Source organism: Gallus gallus, chromosome 4, assembly GCF_016699485.2.
Source record: "Gallus gallus isolate bGalGal1 chromosome 4, bGalGal1.mat.broiler.GRCg7b, whole genome shotgun sequence".
Taxonomy (NCBI): Eukaryota; Metazoa; Chordata; class Aves; order Galliformes; family Phasianidae; genus Gallus; species Gallus gallus.
Genome location: NC_052535.1, coordinates 54,084,269 through 54,105,312, shown reverse-complemented (window position 1 = coordinate 54,105,312; position 21,044 = coordinate 54,084,269). Strand labels below are relative to the sequence as shown.

The following is a 21,044-nucleotide window of genomic DNA, read 5'->3' as shown; positions in this document are numbered from 1 at the left end:
GCATGCAGTTGTTTAAAAATATCTTGGAGACCAGATGCACATCTAGAACAAAATGCTGCAAATCGGGGCCAACAATAATACTTGGTTAGAATATAAAGTCATCCAGTGTATGGAAACTAAAGTCAAGGCAGCTGATTTAATCAGCTGAAAATACTGAATTTGGTTAGTATTCTATACTGTTTAGCAAGATTTTATACTCTCCAAAGGTAAATACTGTTTGTACTTTATAACCCTATGTTAAGGTGACTTTTCCCACCTCCCTGCCCTGTGAGGGGGAATTTGGCTTTGATCTTGAGTAACTGAGACAGAAATATCAAAAAGCACAGTAAATCCAACATAATGCTTTCTTGCCCCAACACACATTCCAAAGTACTGGAAGAACACAGCATTATTTTTTTTCCTTGAATTATTTACTCAAGAAAACAGATGAAAAATAGCTGTTCATGTGGCAAGTTCAGGAAGCTCATGAGCTTTCAAATGAATGTGCTGTGCGTACATCTTAGTATGCAACATACATCTAGTTCTATTTTGTTTTTGTATTAGTGTGTGGTGGCAGAGGAGAAGAGATTTCTAAAAGCAAAGCAGCTGTTATTCCAGTAATCCAGAAACAAACAGGAAGATAGCCTGAGAAGTAACTGTGTGGATTTCTTTCTATTTAGCATGCAAGGTTATTGTGTATTAGATTCATATGCATAAATATATTTAATGGAAAATTAATGTTTTGAGAGATTTAATTTGCAGTTAGGGGCTTAGAGAGCTCCTTGGAGTTTATGTATTCAACTCCACAGTGCATGTTCTCTTGAAGGAGTATTTCTAAGAGCATACTGCTGCCTAGTGAATTTGAATCTGTTGCATAGAGCCTGTGACTAGTGCTTATTACAAGTGCAAATAGACTTTTTTGTTTGGGTTTTTCTTTCTTGATGTGTTCACAGGGGAAGCATGCATACAACAGGTCTGTTTTTTGATCTCTCTGATAAGTTCCCATCAGATATGGTTTTCAATTAACTATTAAAATGTAGGATTTTGAAAGCTATAATTTCAAATAATTCCCAGCCCTATCAGCTGGGCTTTGTGCTGGGAAATACCTTGGGGGCTGAAGGAGAAATTCTTCCCTCCAGGCCACTTATATGTCTTACAGCTGTGAATTTCAGCTTAGGGTTAAAGTAACTTCCTTGGAGAGCTCATCTGTAGATGGGCTGGTCAAGTGATTTTTGTTGTTATGTAGTATGACCTTGGTCTCTTCTTACAGATCCCTGCTGCAGGGAGAAGAATGTGATGATTGAAAATCTGCACATTTCACCTCCTAAGGCTTTGGTTTTAGTACTTGTTTTATGTCTACGCTTTACAATGCGTAGCTACCATAGTGTTAATCATGCAGAAAACCCCGAAGTGCGTATGCCTGTGTCCTGGGAGGAATGTGTCTGCTGATGGGTCTTGCTAATGGCAGAGCAGTCCTGGCCTCAATGCTCTGCTGTCATCTGAGATGCCAGAAACAAGGTATTTGTGGCTTTATGTACCTTAAACTTTCATCAGACAATTCAGAAAGACCCAGCTTCTGTCTGCTTTATAACTACCTGCCAGCAGTCTTGTGTAGCTCATTCTTCAGGGCTTTGCCTGAAGGCCTTGCAATTATCAGGCAACTGAAATATTAAAAATACTAAATGATCATATGGTATGTAAATGCATGGTATATGGTGTGTTTTCTGTTTAGGGACTATTTGCCAGAGTAAGAATTTGGGTAGGTGCTTGATCTATGCTGTAAATTCCCTCAAGAAACTTAACCTGAAAAAGATATGAAGAAAATCTCAAGAAATATGAAGTTTTGATCTACTGCTTATTCTGTAAGAAATATGCAGGCAAAAGTCAAGGCAGGAATATAATGAAGCAGAAAGTAGGTTGAGAATTATACTCTTTTAAAAATCAGAATTAATTATCTAATTTTTGAATAAGAGGAACAGCAGATTTATTAGGGGCTTATGAACAAACATTAAAACCTGGAAATGACAATTAACAGCAATCTACTACTTGTTAAGTCCATGATAGAAGGTTTTAATTCATATGCCATCTGGAAGAGGAAATCTGATTGAAAACAGCCCTTAAAATGAGCTCATCACTTGGTTCTAAGTACTTCTCTGTTGAAATGCTTATGAACAGCAGTAGAAATAGGTGTAACCAGGGCTTCTAGTGATTCAAGAGAATGAAAGGGTTTTTTTTTAGGCTAGCTAAATAGGAGAGGGGTAACATGTTCTTTAATAATACATTAAAAGATGAATAAAGATAAGTTTATTTAAGCTATGTGATAAAGCTGACGCAACAAATTCATGGTCACTTAAAGCCGTTTTAGATTGCAAAGGAGAAGGGGATTTTAATTTTTAAAGCAGAGATTCTGGAACAGATATTCATTTGACTTAAAGATGACAAGAGATAAAGATACTTCTATGGTAGAGTATGTGAAAGATTAGGTAAAATAATTCCTGTGGCAGTAGAGATTGGGTTTAATGTCATAAGAGATTGTGTTTGATCACTTTCTGTTCCCATAACAAAAATGTAGGTGAAAAAGTCAGTGTATTCTGCTCCTGCCTGCATTATCAGAAATAGTAATTAAGTTCCAAGTAATTAACGCTGTATAATCTCCCCTACATCAAAGACTAGCCTAGGCTTCTGCCTTTAAAGCCTCTATGATCCAGAACCCAGCATAGTTCCTGGGCAGGGAGATGAGCAACAAATTAACAGAGATCCACCAGCCTTCCAGAACTTGCTAGCCCCAGGAATTGTCCAAAGGAAATCAATTTTATTTATTATTTAACACTGCAGAGCAAATAAATGTATAAGTGGCAACGGTAATTAAACTTTCAGAATGATTACAAGTAGGACTGAAATAACATGCATTTTATTTGGTAAACATAGTACACCACTTGGGGACCTATTATGGTACATGGCATAGAGGAGAAGCAAGATGTGAGTGCTGATTAGTTTTAGCAGTTCTGTAGCTAAAATCAGACGTTGCTACTGGCCACGTCTGCCTGTGTTCCTTTAAAAAGTGTTTGACATTATTAGATTTGCTGAAATTAATGACCACAGCTAACTACAACTATAATTGGCACGTAACATTCTGGAACCGTGGAAAGATGTACTCATGAAGAATATACAAAGCCATATCTTGATATGTGGGCAATGCATACTGTAGGCCTTGACAACCAACTCTGTTTTCGTGTGCACTGAAGATACTATCTACTTGCATTTACTTTGTACTTTGGAAAGCATCTCTTAAGTCATCATTCTTTTCTGACCAGTTATCTTTGTCATGGTCCTATGCAAAGATGTACTGTCAGCTGAAATTCATACCATTAGTCATATTGTTGATTCAGCTAGTCACTACAACCTCTTGTATATTTTTTTTCCTTATTTATCTTTGAATTAGTGCTGATCTAGCACTATGTTAAAATGATTGTGTGTGTATATATATACTATACTAATATTTAAGTTGCTAGAGATCTTCAGGAAAATGTTTAAGTTTTAAAAAGATCTAAAAATTAGTTTTTGAATTAAAAAAAAAATATATTTAAAACAAATTAGATTCACCACTGAAAACAGTGGGGCTTTCCTATTCAATTCTGCAATTAGAGTAGTATACCACAGGACTGTTCCTTTGGCATAGGAAAGATACAAGATATACTCAAACCACTTTGGTTTCAGCCTAGTCCAAAATAAGACTTGCTGTTACTCCCCCTCTACTCAGCTCTTGTGAGGTCTCATCTGGAGTACTGCATTCAGGCCTGGGGCCCCCAGCACAGGAAAGATGTGGAGCTCTTGGAGCGGGTCTAGAGGAGGGCCACTAAGCTGATCAGAGGGCTGGAGCACCTCTCCTATGAGGAAAGGTTGAGGGAACTGGCCTTGTTTAGTTTGGAGAAGAGAAGGCTCCAGGGAGACCTCACTGTGGTCTTCCAGTACTTGAAGGGAGCATATAAACAGGAAGGGGAACAGCTGTTTATGAGGGTGGGTAGTGATAGGACAAGGGGGAGTGGTCTTAAGCGGTGACAGGGGAGGTTTAGGTTGCATATTAGGAGGAATTTTTTCACACAGAGGGTGGTGAAGCACTGGAACAGCTTGCCCAACGAGGTTGTGGATGCCCCATCCCTGGAGGCATTCAAGGCCAGGCTGGATGTGGCTCTGGGCAGCCTGGTCTAGTGGTTGGCGACCCTGCACATAGCAGGGGGTTGAAACTAGAATAACTGTAGTCCTTTTCAGCCCAGGCCATTCTATGATTCGATGATGACTCTATGATTTGAAGGTTGTCTATCACTAATAAATTCTTACTTGATGGACTTGTTTCATAACTGGTAGATATTTAAAAGTTACTATATCTGTGTAACAACATCCAGTTATAATCTTTAGTTTATTCTGTTTATTAGTATATGGAGTTAAATGCTGGTATACTTAGTAAATCCTCATAAATACAGCAGAATTAAACAATATACTAAAAACCATATTACTTTTTTTCTGTTTAATGTTCTGTTCTGCTTTGTATTGCTTGATATGCTATGGTAGAGTAGCCTGCTCAAAGAAATTACGTTGCAGAAATCAGTGGTAAAATGAGAACATTGGAAGCTAAAAACATCTGAATTTAAAATTGATATCCAATATCTTCTCCAGAATGAAAGCATGTCTTTCATGACATATGTTCTTGTTATCTGCTAATCTTAACATTTAAGAATATTTCGGAGTAGAACAGGACTGCCTTCGGAAGAGATCTTTGGATGAGCGAATTCTCCTGTGGCTCTTTAGGAAGCCAAAGTCTGTGAAAGAACTTTGGTTGCAAGGAGTCTCTTCTACATAGGAGGCAAAAGGAAAAACTTGAAGTCCATGCCACATGCAGTTTGCTGTCTGTTTTTTTTTTTCCCATATGTAGCCAGGTTTCTCCGAGGGGAAAAATGCAGATGGTAATTGCTTTTTCCATAGTCGTGCAAGGATTTTGTTAACAGATGCTGACCAATTCTGTTCTGTGCCATTGGATGGCTGATTCTCAGAGTACTTGCTTAGGGCTGCCAAGTTATGAAATGTTGATGCACATGCTGAGTGTGAATAAAAGTTTTATTACTTTGAACAAGACTTCTCAGCTCAATTCCCTTGTTTACATTGACCTGGATATTAATGACCTGTTAGTTTGAAGTGGACATAAAAATGTCATATGGACTAAATCAGATCAGAATATTTCTTAGTTTTATTCTTCAAATGTTTAATAGTTAATATCTCTGGGCTTCACTCTTCCATTTGATACGCGTTTACTGGCTACACGATCACCTTTTAAAATAAAATATAAACCCGCAAATCATTTGGCTGCTTTTGTTGTAATTCCTATGAGCAGAGTTGCTATCTCTTCTTGCAGAGGTGAAGGAATGGTTCCTCAAAGGCAGGGCATTGCAGAACTTTTCCTTTTTAATATTTAAAATAATCACTTAGTATAATACAGAAGTCTTCAGGGCCTGATATCTTTCAGTTATGATAGGAGAAACTTGAATTATTCCTGCTTAAGATTGTCTCAAGTTTTAAAATACTAACCTTGAATATTTTAAACTCTAGGCTAGGCCTATACCCTTGGCTATCATTCACCTTTTTGGAAATAAATTTATTTAATCTGATAATATGAATACAGAAAATTAGTGATTTGTTTTTTCCTCTTTGGGTTTTCTTGTTTGTTTCTTTTCTCATGTTTTTTAGTTAGGACAAATGAAAGACAAACATGCAAAGAGTTACATTTCAGAAAAAAAGTAACTGATCTCTGAAAGTACAGTTAATGAGAAAATGACTTTTTTTTAATTATTAAATGATTGTTTTCCATAAGATCTTACTTCTAATATTGACCTAGGATATATACTTAGGGAATTACTATGTAATCTAGGAATTAAATTAAAACTAATGAGAGAAATTACATACTGACTCAAATGGCTTTCTTTAAAAAGGGATGCCTTGATTGTGCTGTTGCAGTGGAAGTTTGATCTGGACAAATGTGATGACATTTGTTGCACTTCTAGATCGTAGAATTGCTCAGGTTGGAAAAGACCTTAAAGATCATCGAGTCCAACCATGACCTAACCATACTACCCTAACTAACAACCCTCCGCTAAATCATGTCCCTGAGCACCACATCCAAAATAGGTAATGTGCTTCTGAAGGAAAGTGGCACTACACCACAGTAAAATCATAAATAATATCCAGGTTTACTTAAACTCATGAAGCTAATCTCATCTAGGTGTTGCATCATAGCCTTCTGGTATTCAAAAACAAACCAACAAAAACAAACCAGTGAATGCCCTTGCCTTCCTCATACGAGAATTGTTAATGTGAGAGCCAACCTGATCTAAGAAGCTTCAAACGAGCAGTACCCTAGCTTCACTGGCCTCTGTAGTGATGCTGAGCAGCTAGTGTTAAAGCAGCATTGTATGTTGTTGTTCTTGTCAGTTAGCATTAGAAGCAGAATTTTAGTGTTTCAACAATCTGTTAATGATATTGTTTTATGATTCAGTAAGAGTTGTCACTGCCTTTTGAGACAACATCTTAAAATTCTTTCTGCATCGTAGCATGACCCAGAAACAACTGATGCATCTGGAAAGATAACGTATTTCTGCTGTGTGCTCTTAAGTGACTGACAGGTTAGGGATGTGCTTCAGGCAGACTTCTGGTATCTATGATGCATAGCTCTGTATAATATAGGGAGGTACTTAAATACTGTGAAAAATATATGGAACATGCCTCTTCTGAATTTGATTTGGTTACAATCATCAAGAAACAGTCTAGTCTGTAAAAAGTGAGTGCTAACTTGGGACTAAATTTCAAGGCTGATATGGTTTTCAAACACTTTTTAACCTGATTGTATGTCTAGCACTTGACTTATACATGTACATGATGACTGTAGCATGTGACATAAGTCATAGAACGGAATCATAGAATGGTTTGGGTTGGAAGGGACCTTAGAGATCATCTAGTTCCATCCCCCCTGCTATAGGCAAGGACACCTCCCACTAGACCAGATTGCTCAAAGCCACATCCAGCCTGGCCTTGAACACCTCCACAGAGGCGTTCACAACCTCACTGGGCAACCTGTTCCAGTGTCTTACCACCCTCACGTAGGAAAATGGCATGCACAGAAAAATACTATTGTACAATTCTTGTTGTATGTGACAATGTGATTCATCTACTTGGAACTTCAGCAGCCCAGTTAGTCTTTATCTTTCCTTTTTTGCTTTGGTAGCTTAAATTTATTATTCAGTGCAAGTTTAGGTAAGTCAAATATTTTAAAAACACATCTTGTGATTTGATTTATGCAAGGCTAATTGTGTCTGGTATATGTTTTTCACAGAAATTGCAAAAGCTCATCTTAAAACTCAAAATTAACTGTAGTTTTCATTATTAGTTTTTAATTTTAATTTTTTTTGACCCTTAATTTATTATAATTGGCAACCTTATCAAGCTTCCATGATTCTCATGATTCCAATAAGAGGCTGGAAATACTTGTTCCAAAAATAGGAAGACTGAATTTATTGCTGCTAGAGAAAATATTTAGGCAAACCTATTTAGTTTAGTAACAGTAAAATGATTCATAAGCTTCAAAAATGGTTCCTGAAATTTTACTTGGATCATCTCTGTGAAAGTATGACAGGTGAGCTCATAAAGGTCAGAGAATAACAGATAATAAATAACATTGCTAGGGAGTTTTGAGAGCCTCAGATCATTATTACTATGTCTGGAGACTGTGATTAATAAGGAGAAAACTCTATGTGAAGCCATAGCATTAGTGTTGAAAACAGATCTCCAGTGTTACATAGATGCGTATCTATCTTGCATATATATCTCAAGAGCATTAACGGACAAAATTTTGCAGAGTGCTGCATGTAGGCAGAACCTTATACTTATGACACTGAAGTCAGCACTTGGGCATGATGAAGTCTATTCCACAGAACAAATAAAACCAACTTTTTAGAGCTTTGCTTATATCTCTTTTACTATGATACCAAGGCCACACAGAAATAAAGTTCTATGGAAAATTTAAGAAACTTTAGGACATCACACTAGGCTTCTGAAGAAGTTTTTTGCTTTTTTTTTTTTCTCCCCCAAATGTTTTTTTACTGCTAGAAGATTGTTGTCATAATTACATAGGATGAAAGTAACTCAGATGATTGTTCAGTGTTTTTACTAAAATGTCTGCATATATTTTCTGTGTAAAAGCATTTTGTGGCAGTGCTCATACATTTATTTAGTTAAATATACATTTTCCCTGTACCAAAAATCTCCAGCTCATCTATCTTAGCTCCAGAATAAAAAATAAAAAATGAGGCTAACAGCAATTTGTTGGTATTGGCATGCAGCAGTGTTTCTCCAGCTTTCTTTGTCCTTTCCTTTCAAGGAGAAGATGCAGAGGCTTTTGGTTATAAAGACATAATCTAAACAAGCATGTAGTTTTAAGAGATTAAAGGATACAGTGACTGAGATGGGACTGGACTGTAAAGAAGAGAGACAATGAAATAGTAAATTACCAAATCTAGGAGGAAAAGTAGGATAAAAGCTGAAGCTGATTTTTTTAGAGTTTCAAGTGACCTATTAGCAAAGCAGATGGATATAAAATGAAATGAGAACTAATTGGGATCTAATAAGTACAGGAAAAATCTGAAATCTGGAAGGCAAATCCTGTATCACCCCAGGCAGTCACTGATCCTTAGCAGCATTTCTTACCAAAGAAAGTACATTTCTGAGAACCCAAGAACAGTGTAACTTTTAGAATGATCATTCACATTTTTCAATTAAAAATTGAACAACCAAGTCCAATTCTTATTTATGTTCTACTTGATCACACAGAGATATGTAAATTGTTCATTTATTGCTGGTGCCATCCAGCCATTGTAAGTTAAATGCAATGACGTCAGCTCCCAGTTCTGGGCGAAATTTTCTAGCAGAGATGCAAGACAGACTTTTTCAGGTAACTGTTGTTGGATAGAGACCCACTAGAGCCATTGGCATCTCACGAGGAAGAGGCTACCAGTTTTCTCTTAGTGCTGCAATGGGTGGTGGTAGCAGCCTTGGCAGGGCCATGGCAAAGTGACATGGATGTGCTGTGTTGGCCTGGCAAGTACAGCTAGGGAGATACTGCCTGTGTTTGGGTGTGAGTAGGTGGCATATGAAAGAATTGGGACTGAGGGAGAAGCTGCTGCAGGAGCAAGAGAAGTGAATGCTACTTGCCTTCTGGGACTGTTGTTCCCAGTAGTGATGGTGGTACCCACTGCTGCTACAAACTAATTTTGGTGCAAAGCTACTACTTACTACTGTGTAAGTGGGCGCTATTTCCTTCAACTGTCTCCGCTCTTTGTATTTTCTCTAGGCAACTAGCACTAGGCATAGCAATGGGGATGACCTTATCATGCAGAGTGCAATCTGGGCAGTAAGTAGCACTGTCTGTAGGTCTGTGCTCTGTCCTCCCTGTGCACCTTGTACCTGTGCGTACAGAAAGAGTTCCTGCCATTTGCTCCTTCTCTTTTTGTTCTCCAAAGCTGTATGGGCATTGTTGAGTCACGGCCTGAACCACTGATTGATCACCTGGGGAAAGGACCCGGTCAGCCCTGGAAGCACAGGTGAAGGCAATTCACTCCTGTGACCAGAAGGGGTGGAGCCTGGCTGCACCTCTCTTAGACCCCATTTAAGGGCTGACCACCATTGTGGAAAGATCTTTGATTGGAGATTCCTCCCTTGTGGAGTTCTTTCTGCGAGTCTAAGTCTTCAGATGTGTGAGCACATTTACTTTCCTGTGTAGCTGATTTGTGCTAGCTTTTCTGCTGGAGAGCTGTAGTGTTACACATTGCTTTAGGAAGATACTGTGAAATGAGGATTCTGATTTGAAGAAACATGTGCTTCATGCTTTTATGCAATGGAACTTATTAAAAATTAATATTACTATCAAAATCTCTTGCAGGCTAAGTAAGAACTTATTGGCATTGAGTACAAAAATTCCGAGATGTCATTTTTCCTATCGCTGTGCCAAAGCTATTTAAGTCACACCTGAAACTAACAATTTGAAACAATCTGCCTTTCTTTAGCTTTCTTATAAGAAAGATAGAGCCCTATTCTTAACCCACCTGTTTATGGGTTGCTAGTTTTAATAACTTTAAAAGTCTGAATTTGCATAAATGCTCTTCTCAGTGTACATGGTTGTAACTTGTACTTCGGTTTGAATCAGTATGTAAGACAATTTTTTGCAGAATGCCTCTAGCTATGATTTTCCACTTACATTTTCTTTTTTTTGACAGAAGGAACGAAGAGCAGACATGCTCAGAGCAACTGATAGGCGGCTAGGAAGACTTTGAGAAGACTTGTGGCTTATGACAAGCTAAAATCCTTTACAAACAAATTTACAATTAGTTTGATACACAGTCAGCAATGCTTGATTGGATTTCTGAGGAGCTGGGAAATTCTGGATGAATCAGAGAACTTCATCTCTTTTTAAATGTGCCTAATGTTCTGTCAGCCATGCAGACAATGGAAAACATTTGTCAAAACAGATGGCAGTGCTAGCCTCTCCACCACTGAACACAAAGGGTGAGTTCAAGGACCAGTTAATGGCAGGAGAGCCAAGAAATATTTTGAGATTTAGTTGAACATTGAATATACCCCAAAGAATACACTATTGCAATTCCAGGACTTGGCTATGGCCACACTCACAATACTGCAGGAACAGTCATTTCATATTCTGATCTTCCAGCCAAAATGAAGAACTGCTGAGGTGCGTGAAAAATAAGATGTAGCGTTTAACATGGTTTTTGAAAAGACATGTTCAACAGCTGGTTCAGTCCAATAGAACATATTTTACCTAGCGGTTCATGGTAGTCTACAGCACCATTCAGTTGCTTTTCATACACTAAGGTAAATATTATCATAATAGAATTTATGCATACAGAGTATGCTAAGACTAAATGTGAACATATCTGGATTTTCTATTTAAAAATGCTGGCATGTTACACCATAGTAAGTTTAGAAGAGCAGTTAGGTAACCTGTTAAGCAGCTTAAATTACTTTTTTTTTTTTTTAAATTTAAAGAACTGTATAGAGATGTTCATCATAGAATAATAGAATCATTTGAGTTGGAAGGGGAACCCTTACAGGCCATCTAGCCCAATTCCCCTGCAATGAACAGGGTTACTTGCAACTTGATCAGGTGCTCAGAGCCTCTCCAGACTGACTGACCTTGAATTTCTCCAGGAACAGGGCATGCACAACCTCTCTGGGCAACCTGTGCCAGTGCCTCATGTGCTCCACACCCTGTGTAACTTTCTTATGAGCACGGAACAATGATAGGTACTTAATTTCTATGACTTTGGTTTCAAATTGGACCTAGAATATATGTTTTTCTCTTTATAAATATATTAGATTCTTCTTTCAAAAAAATGTATTCACTGATATTTGTCTATAGATTTTGACAATCTTTAAGCTATGCATTTATTAAATTAGTACTGTTTTAAGATGCATTCATTAGTCTTTTTTTCTAAAAATGCATTAGACTTCTTTCTGTCAGATGGAAATTTAAGTTCTGTTGCCATCTAAAATAACCTTAAACTGTGTGCAAGTCTGTTGATGAAAGCTGCTAGGTGCGTCTAGGTTAATGAAGTTTTTGTAATTTATGCCATTCTAGGACCCTTTTTAGAATGTTTGTTCTGACTGGACTTTGGAATTATCCCCACCTAGATTAAAGAAGTTCCAGAGGATGCTGGTGGAAAAAGATTACTAAAGTTGTGCGTCTTCTAGCATGATTGTTCTTATGCCCACAGCATGCTGAGGAAGTGAAGAAGGGAGGAACAGGGAGAACCCATTTAAAACCACTTCTGTGTCTGTAACAGATTTGTTTCTTCCCAATCAAAATGTTACATTAGATACAAGATGCTCTAAACTGCAGCCTCCCTGTATTGGCATCTGTCACCAGCAGACCACAATTTCTCCACCTCGGAGAACAGATTAGGGCTCAAATGGTGATATCACTAGAGGAATAGTGGGCATACTTCCATATGTCTCGCTCAAAAACTTGGTGATCTTTATGCGATGAATTTGGCCAGTAAGTCATTTCTTGGAAGGCGGAGATGGAAGATGTGAGGAAAATAGCTGTTAAGTTTTGCCTTAAGCACTGAAGATCAGTGCAAATGCCCTATTCAGATATTAATGCCCTTCTGTTGGCAGTAGTGTTCAACTTATAAGAAACTGTACATGTTCCGGGTAACTGTGGCAGTTGCACAGTGACACAATGAGGTTTGTAAAGATGTGGGAGGTAATTATTAAAACTAAGGATCTTGAGGATTCTCTTGTCAGATTGCAGCTTACTGTTGAGGCAGTCTCAGGAGGATCACTTGCTTAGAGGAAGCACATTTCTTTTTTTTGTTTTGTTTTGTTACAGTACTTGAGTTTTATCAAACTTTTTTTTGGGCTTTCATCTGTCACTGTCACAGTGTAGTTTGCTCCCCAGTCATTCCTGGATCTGGAGCATTTGGGAGCAGTATAAAGAAGTGAAAATGGATGCACAAGACTGGAAAACCATGCCTTTAAATATATTCATTCAAATTCATATTTATTAAAAAAAAAGAAAAAAAAGAAAAAAGAAAAAAAAAGAAAAACTGTAAGTGTATTGTTTTCAGAAATCCGGTTAATAAACAAGGCATTTCTTACCTTTGTGAATGTATTTAGTACTGTCTAAACCAAAAAGAAATGTTATTGACCATTAATTCCCTATAAACTTAGGTTCTTTCACTTTAATTTCACAATGACAACACAATTTGTTTCATGCTATTCCAGGGCTATTAAGCTTTGAGTTTATGTCACTTTTGCTAAAACAACTGGAATGTAACCACCTGCATATTTATCCTACTAGTCAAATTCCCTCCACTTAACAGACCTAGTTTTGACTTCATATATTCTCTGAGAAAGAACAAAGACAGCTTGTGGTCTCTTATTGCGCAGCATGAACAGATTATATCATTTAAGGTATGATCAAATGTCTCAGTAAATTCAACTGCATGCAGTAAGCACTACTGTTATTAGGCCATGTTAAAGTAAGAGTGGAATTCCCAGTTCTTTCCTAAAGAGCATCAGTATGTTATTCCTAGTAAGTAACTCTTTTTCATGCAGAATATGGCTTTGTTTTTGTTTGGGATTTCAAAAGGTACCACACTATTTTTAGTTACTAAATAATATGATTTAGTAACTGTTCTCAATAGATTGTGTTGGCATCTTGTGAGGACAGCATTCTATTTTCTCTTAAAATAAAATCAGTTCTATGAAAGCTGCGTTATTTTTGTGAAAGCATTTGTATATATTTCTTTTGCATGTTAATCCTTAGCATTATTTTGCTAAGAACACTCTTAGCGTGCCAAAAAAAAATCTCCTGAACCCCAATTACAAACCATTCTGCAGCCAAAATTTCTCATGTAAATATCACGTTAGGTAGGTAGCAGGTTCTGGAAGTACAGTATCTGTAACCAACTTTTCAGTTTTCTGAGCCTTATGACTGCTGCGTATTCAAAGCATTGTTCATTTATTGTATTTGTTATCTAGTTAGATTGTATAATGTTTATCCAGCCAGTTTGCTTTCAGCCTTACCTCAGTATTCACAACCTCATCTTGCTGAGAAGTCTTACCCAGGCTTCTTATCCTGAAAACTTGGGGCTTTTTATTTGTTTTATTAACTTCCATGTCTTGCAAGCAGTCCAGTTTTTGTTCAGTCGGTGTTCTGTAGGCTGGTGCATGTCTCTGCACTGCTTGGGTTTTCTTTAATCAACATATGGGCTATAATACATTGGTTGTTTTGAGTCTGATGTCATGGGAAAAAGTGTTGCTTGAGTCAGTATGGAAACGTGCCCAGATACGCTCAAATTGTTTCTTCCTTGACTGTAGTATCATCTGCTTGGAACTTTTCACTTGCCTTCTAATAGTTATTCCTGCTTGTCCACAGGCTGTTTCCAGTCCAAATATAGTGCTACTTGATTGAAAAAATCCAAGGAGCAGTTTTGTTTTTGGCATGCATTTAGCTATCCCAACTGAATCCTTTCTGGAACTTCATGGTTCAGTTTGTCATAAAGTGTCAGGGCTCACTAAGGCTGTCCCTCTGGACTTCGCAGTGCAACTTCTATGTTTGCAAGGCAAGAAGAACTCCGCAGAAGCTTGGGATGTTTTTTAAACTCTTTTCTCCCTCCCTCTGAACTCATTGTGAGGAAGCATTGACCTAAGGTACCCTCATGGAACTCCTACTGACCTGTAATCTGGATTGTGCAATACATGCAGGGCTATGCCTGAGTGTTTTTCTTGCACTGAAGGATTTTTTCTTACAATATTTGGGAATTAGTTTAAGAGCCTAATTTTATTAGCTTGGCTGCTTAGCTGAAGAATATTAGTGAGGATAAACTAATGTAACTCCACTAATAAATAGCAGAGTGGAGTTACAACAACAGAAGAAATGGACCTTAGATTCTAGGGAAATCAATACACAGGAGGAACAGATCAATAGTACCTTGAAAGGCTGTGACGCTTTCCTAAACTGTGTGGGTAATGTGTGGAAATTTAACAGGAAAGGAAAATCTAACTAGAAGTTTAGTATTGTTATTGTTGATGGCGTAGTTGCTGTAAGAAAACCATGAAAATCTCTTCAGAATAAAACTGTCCTGAGCTTTAGTTTCAGAGATGTAGGACCTGTTCAGGACAAGAGGCTCAGCAGGCCTCAGAGTTTGCATGTTCCCGTTAAAACATTCAACAGAGTGAGTGCAAAATGTAACAGCTTCTGTGCCGTAAATACTAGCTGGGATGTTTCTGTAACTTAACTCAGCTGCATAAGAATGGGTTTTCCTGAGAACAAAAAAGGCACCATTCTGACTTGGAGGTCGTCTTGCTGCCAGATTTCAAGCTTCTGGTACAAATCATTATGGCTCTTCAGAAAACATATGAAAAATATGGATGTTGGCAAAAACATCTTTCACTAAGTTTGTTCCAAAAATGGCTGAACTATTTTCTATCAAGCTTTCAAATAAATAAAGACCAGAGTTTAAGTAGCAGAAGTTTCAACCTGACTGGTTGAAATTTGGCATATTTGAAAGCCTAAGTGTTTAATGAAAACAATTAGGCAGAGTGAACTGTTGATTTCATAATGTGCTCATCCTTTAATAACAGCATTAAGACTAGAAGGAAAGGATCAGGATATGTCCACCCTACTTCTTTGTAATACAGTTTATCTTGGCAGATAGACAGGGTCTTGTGACAGAACTGAATGCTATCGGTCTTTGTGTGGTCTAGTAGCAAAAGTGCCACCAATTTGTTAGCTACCTGGATGTTTTTAGAAGATGGTGGGAGAAAAAGTATGTAGGTTATCTTTTAAAGATGTAGAAGAGAAGTGCTCAGAAGTGTAATACAGCTTCCTAAGCTTTTCATTTTGCTTAACCTTTTCCAGGACATTCCCAGCTTGTAGCCACTTTGTCTTGTATTCAAAATTTTCTTCATGTGTTTAACTGAACAAAAAGAAACATCCACTGCAGAAAGTGGTTCTGTTTTGCAAGGGCTGCAACATATTTTCTGGCATCTTTCTTTTCTGGCATTTTAAATTGTGCTTAAAGCCTTCTTAGTTTCATGTAAAATGACTTCAGTCATGCTTTTCAAAGGGACACTGGTAATGATTTTTTAAAATACAGCATCAGGTGAGGTCTACTCTGATGCCATCTGACAAGCCACTCCTGTTTTTGTTTGCATTAGGAACTTTATATAAAATTGGATGGCTGAGGAACAACTTGTGAGATCTTTGGTTTCTTGTAGCTCCTTATGGAGGAACTGCTGAAGACTGTAAAACACAAAGTGAAAAGAGGGGTGAAGATATCCAGGCCTTCCTCGTGTGGTGCTTAGATAGAGGGAGCAGGGTGTAATTCCTCCAAGGAATTGAAAACATGCTCATAATAGTGTGGAAATAATATGTATCTTTTACTACCTAAAATTCACTGGATTTTAACTGAACAGGGAACAAAGTTTTAAAAAATAATTTATATATATATTCATGTAGACCTTGAAGTTAGACTTCTCTGGATACCCTTAAACCACAGCGAAGGTGATGACAAAACTTAATTCATCTACAAATAAATTCAGAATAAGTTTATCTTGAATGCAGTTGTCTTGTTAATCAGAAGTCCAGTTTGTGCTTTCTGTAAGCTTGTCTCACCTGTTATGCTTCCTGACCACCTATAAAAACGAACACTAACTGCTCCTACTTTCCTCATCTCATCACTGTATATAGATATGTATTTTCTGTCTGGCCCCCATCACAACACTTTTGTTTCATGAAGTGTTTTTTTTTTTTTTTTTTGTCTAGAAGTAAAAGCATCTGGCCCTTAGGAGAGGTACTTGGCAGTTACAAGGGAGCATATAGTCTGATATTCAAACTGAGATATTTCTTCTTAGTTACTAGTTTGTATGACCAGTGTTTATAAAACACTGAAGGAGATATCCAGGATATTTTTGCTATTTATATTTCCCATTGTTGCAGTTCTCTAGGGATGATTAGATTGGTTGGCTTCAGTGGTGTGATAGCTATTGGTATAAATAACTTTCCATAAGATTTCCATATGACTTCAGAACGGCTTATTTGGTAACAAAAACATTTCTAAAGGGGTTTAGTTCACAAGCTTTTTTTCTGAATTTCATGCCAGGCACTGTTTTGCATACAGAATAACTAAAAATCTTTAGAACTAGTCTTTCAGTGCCCAGGCTTCTCTAAGAAATCTAATTATTTAACTCCCTTTTTCAAGAGTCTCAGACTCCTTGGATTCTTTAGCATTTCTGTATCTCATGTATCTCATATCTGGTAAGTTTAGAAAAAATGTGAGAAATGCTCACCTAGATGACAGTGAAAATAAACTAGATGTATCAGTGATCAGAAACAAATATAGCTTCATGAATAGCTGAGGAAAGCTGGCCAAGGGACAGCTATTCATTCCAATTTTTCCATTTATTTGAAGCATCACTAAAGTTCTGCTGTTGGGAAAGTTGTGGACTAACAGCCTTTCCTGTGAGACTTCCAGTATTTCCTGATTACAGCCAGGAAAGCAATAGAGGAAGAAATGTCTCTTGCACTATTTTGATACTTATGCTCCAGATCCCCAGAGAGGAGGGAAGCAAAGGTATGGTACATCTGGGTTTGCATGTGAAAATGAATTAACATGAGGTTGTAAATGTTCTATATGGGGGCTTTTTCATTCCATGTTTTGGCTGCAATTTTAAATAGTGTTTTGGGGGATTAATGCTGTGGAATAGTGCATTTTTCCCTCACAGGGTAAAAGATTTCAGACAGTCCAGAGGTCTAAAATCCCAAGTAACCAAAAATGAATGTTTGCTAATCTTTCCCTCTCTAAATCTAAATTTATACACTCAAACATTCAGTGCTTGTATATATAAAGGTACACTTTGGACACCCATTCTAATTAACTGAGAGATCTTGGAGGTAATAAGAATTTGTCCCTACAGTTCAAGGTCTTTCAGCTAAGGAGACTTCCTTTAGTTATCAACAGAAAATACTGGAAGTCTTTGTTCTCACATGTCTTCTTCAGTTATGTGGCTTTTCATGCAGACGTGGGTTAGAAGCAGCTAGGTGTGCAGACATGATAGCATCATATAAAGATGAGATAGATTTATTAAAAGGATATATCCCACTCTGACAGCAAAACATTCAGGGTGTTTGTGGAATCTGAAACTCTTCACTGTACCAGAATGAAGTCAGTGTTATTCCAGTGTGAAATACTTGTCTTACCATGACATACTGTTTGCTGCATAGAAATGCAGGCATTCCTCAGCTAAAAAGTGCTCTTATGTACCCTAAAACTTTCCCTGGAGGAGCAGCCCTGCTTTTCTTGGAGAAGAAAGTTTCAGAAGTGTTTCAGAGCCATCTAAAATTGGAAACCCCCAGAGAATGAGACAATCCATTGGCCAAGGGGACGTGAATACATTTGAAATTTATTAAAACCTTGGAGACTTGCTGAAGTCACACAATGGTAATTAGTCATCAAGGCTCCGCAGCCTGGGAACAAGCCTGGCACCTGATACTCTGTGGTGCTATGAGAGCACAGTTTTTGCTGGTAGTGCTACAACTGGTGTAACAAACTTTATCCTGCTCCTGAAAGCAGCTACTGAAGCGGGGAATTCTTGAACTAAGGCTTTGGGGTACTGTCATGAGCCAAAGCTCTCCAGCATATATGTGGAGGGAAAAACTTGGCTGATGTTCTCAGTTAAGTGTCACCTTTAAGCACATTTGACTGCGGCTCCTCCACTGGAAATAATGGATATAATATTCAGAAGAGTTTGGGATTATCTGAAGATAGCAGGGAGGAATTTCGTTGCTTCCTCTGATATATTTTTCAAATAATCAGCAAGATGAGTGAAGAAACCATCAGGATAGATTCTTCTTTACTGCAGGCTGTGGCACTGAGGAAACTGCCACCTGGTAGAGGTGTCACTGCCTGCTTCTCTGTACTACTGCTGCTCCCTAGTGCAAGAAGGAAGTCATGGTAGGAATCCACAATTCATTAGATGTGGTAGGCATTCTGTTCACTCTAAACTGTCTGTAATAGTGGTAGAGAAAGAAAACTCACTTGCTTTCATCCTAGTTCTTATAACAGATTTTAGTCATCTACGTCAAACTTAGGAGAGTTATCTGAGAGACTTTGCTGTGAAACCACTAATGTCATTCTTGGGGGGGGGAATACTTCCATTTCAAAGACCAAAACCAAAGTTAACCAATGTATGCTCTGCTTGATCTGGATTTACTCCTTCCAAAAATAAACACATCTGCAATATTTATGACTTCACATAGATATAATTCCCTTTAGCAATAAGGTAATTGCTCAAATTAAAGTTAGTTTTTAATACCAAAATCTAATCAAAATCAAAAAAATATATTAATACTTTTTTTTTTTGCATGCATATAAGAAAATAATCGAACTTTTTCACTTTAATACTACTGTCTCTAACCAAAAATTTTAACTTTCATGTCCTGACTTCTCACATACACAAATCTGATAGAATAAGTTGATTATATTGGATCTAAACTTCAGAAGAATGATGTTTTGTTCCTTGTTTTTCACCTGAGAGCTTTCTAATTAAGAAAAAAAAAAAAAAAAAGCAAGAAAGAAACCCTTCCTAGTGAATCTCTAGGGGGAAAAAAAAGTACTTGAAAAAACGCTTGAATTGCAAATAGATACCTTTGCTATCAAAATCATGTTATTGCCAGGCTTGCACCGCAGATGGCCACTGCATTTAAAAAGCTTGTTGAGTTGCTATTTCATCCCCCTAACAGATGGGGAAGCAGCAAAAAGCAGCTCTCACTTTTCAGGGTTTTGCCTCTGTATTGTTTGGACCACAGACTAAGAAAATGAAGGTCAACCTGCAGAGCAAATTGGGAGTGTGGAAGATATTACTTTTTCAGTATCTGGATGCAGCTGTACTGGCTCCAATATTCGAAGAGAAATCACAAAAGCTTCTTGATGAAACTCCAGTGTGCTGTTCTTGGGAGGTCTGGAATGATTGTCCCTCATCTGAGCTGACTGCCATTCTTACAAAAACAGAACTCCCACAGCCGAACACTTCCACTTAGAATGAAAGATAGAAGGGATAGCTTTTCTGTTGCATTGTGTATGTCCTTTTACAAGGGCTTAGTCCCATTACTTCAGATGATGAAAAACAGATTTCACTATAGTGCTTCTAATATACCTGTCTGTGATGTATTTCTTTCCTTGCAAAAATATTGGAACATTGTTTGAAGAATAAATAGCTTCAGTAATTTGAAGGCAATTATTAAGTTTCTGGTCATGTAGCAGGTGTTAGGTCTTCTAGCTATTCTCTGTCAAGGGACTACATAGTACTACATAGTACTTGTCAAACTGCTTAAAAATTAGAGATGGAGTGTTCTTCCTGTTGTTCTAGGTATCACAAATCCTACAATTTATGAAGATGACATGAAATAATTTAGTTTGCTTCTGAGGTCAATGGTGATGATAGCTTAGGGATTTAGTTGGCCATTTGAGCCCAGTTTCTTTAATCCATCTCTTTTGGCTCTTGCTCTAACTTGGGTATGGAATGAAAGAGAAACCTGCATCTAAGAGAGGGGACAGAGTTTGTATGCAAACAGCTCAGCCTCTAGGCTCTGTGTTCAAGCTTAAATCTGAGCACTAGTCCAAAAGAGCTCCTAGAGGTTCTGTGCTTTAACAGGAAACAAATAATTTAATAAAAGGAAAAAGGATCTTCACCTCAGCTGCCCATCCTTGGGTTTCATAGGAAGAATCTTCCTATCTTCAAGGGTGCACAGTTCTAAGTGAAAAATTTCAGACTATAGTGAAGTGACTTCCTTTGCCTTTCCAGCTATGCCAAATTGTCTTACTGCAGGAGAAATACATGCAGAAAGTGGTCCAATGTTGGTTTGCTGCACAGAAAATAGAAGTAGGCAAGAATTATCACTTGAGCTGCTATACTTGGTTTTAAGAGTGTTTTTTGCTGTCTGGATGACCAGATCTTTTCTCTGGTTCTTTTCTTTTTGTTCCTATTGCAGATCTGCAGCTGATACATGATCACCAGTTCTTTGTGTAAGTGCCCTTGCATAACAGAACAGCTGAATATAAATGTATTTTTCATAGCTTCCTTTACAGTTTGCACTGTAAAGACTTCCTTTCCTGGAAAGAGCTGGCATGTCATTGCATTTTTGTAAAAGTAATGAGTTCCTCTTGAAGGGGTAAATCAGAAAGTCATAAAAAAAATCAACCCAGGCAGCTGACAAGATGTTTTAGAAGCAGCTGAAAATGAAATGGAAAACCTTTCAAACTTGTTGTTCCTAGCCTGTTCATATTAAATCTGTTCTATAATTGCTGCCTGTACAAACTTAATAGAAATTAACCTTTCCTTGGGTTACTCAATACAAACACGATTCTGAAAGTGGATAGCTTGCAATAAGTGTAGTGCTCCACATACACATATTTGAAATGTTATCTTTAGAGTTCAGTACATTC

General features: G+C 37.5%; 1 protein-coding gene and 1 long non-coding RNA gene across 9 annotated transcripts in view; one reads left to right on the top strand and one right to left on the bottom strand.

Annotated features, from left to right (window-relative positions):
- The window catches only part of LOC107051713, a 145,820-nt gene extending 132,196 nt beyond the window's left edge, over window positions 1–13,624 (top strand). For all 3 annotated transcript variants that reach the window (XR_006939054.1, XR_006939053.1, XR_005859175.2), the window contains exon 6: window positions 10,293–13,624. This is a non-coding gene — a long non-coding RNA (uncharacterized LOC107051713). The remainder of the gene's footprint in view (window positions 1–10,292) is intronic.
- PDE5A (phosphodiesterase 5A) overlaps window positions 1–13,777 on the bottom strand; it is a 133,401-nt gene extending 119,624 nt beyond the window's left edge. For all 6 annotated transcript variants that reach the window (NM_001398114.1, XM_046940149.1, XM_046940146.1 and 3 more), the window contains exon 1: window positions 13,624–13,777. The gene's annotated coding sequence lies outside the window, so the exon portion shown is untranslated. The remainder of the gene's footprint in view (window positions 1–13,623) is intronic.
- Between the last annotated feature and the right edge of the window lie 7,267 nt (window positions 13,778–21,044).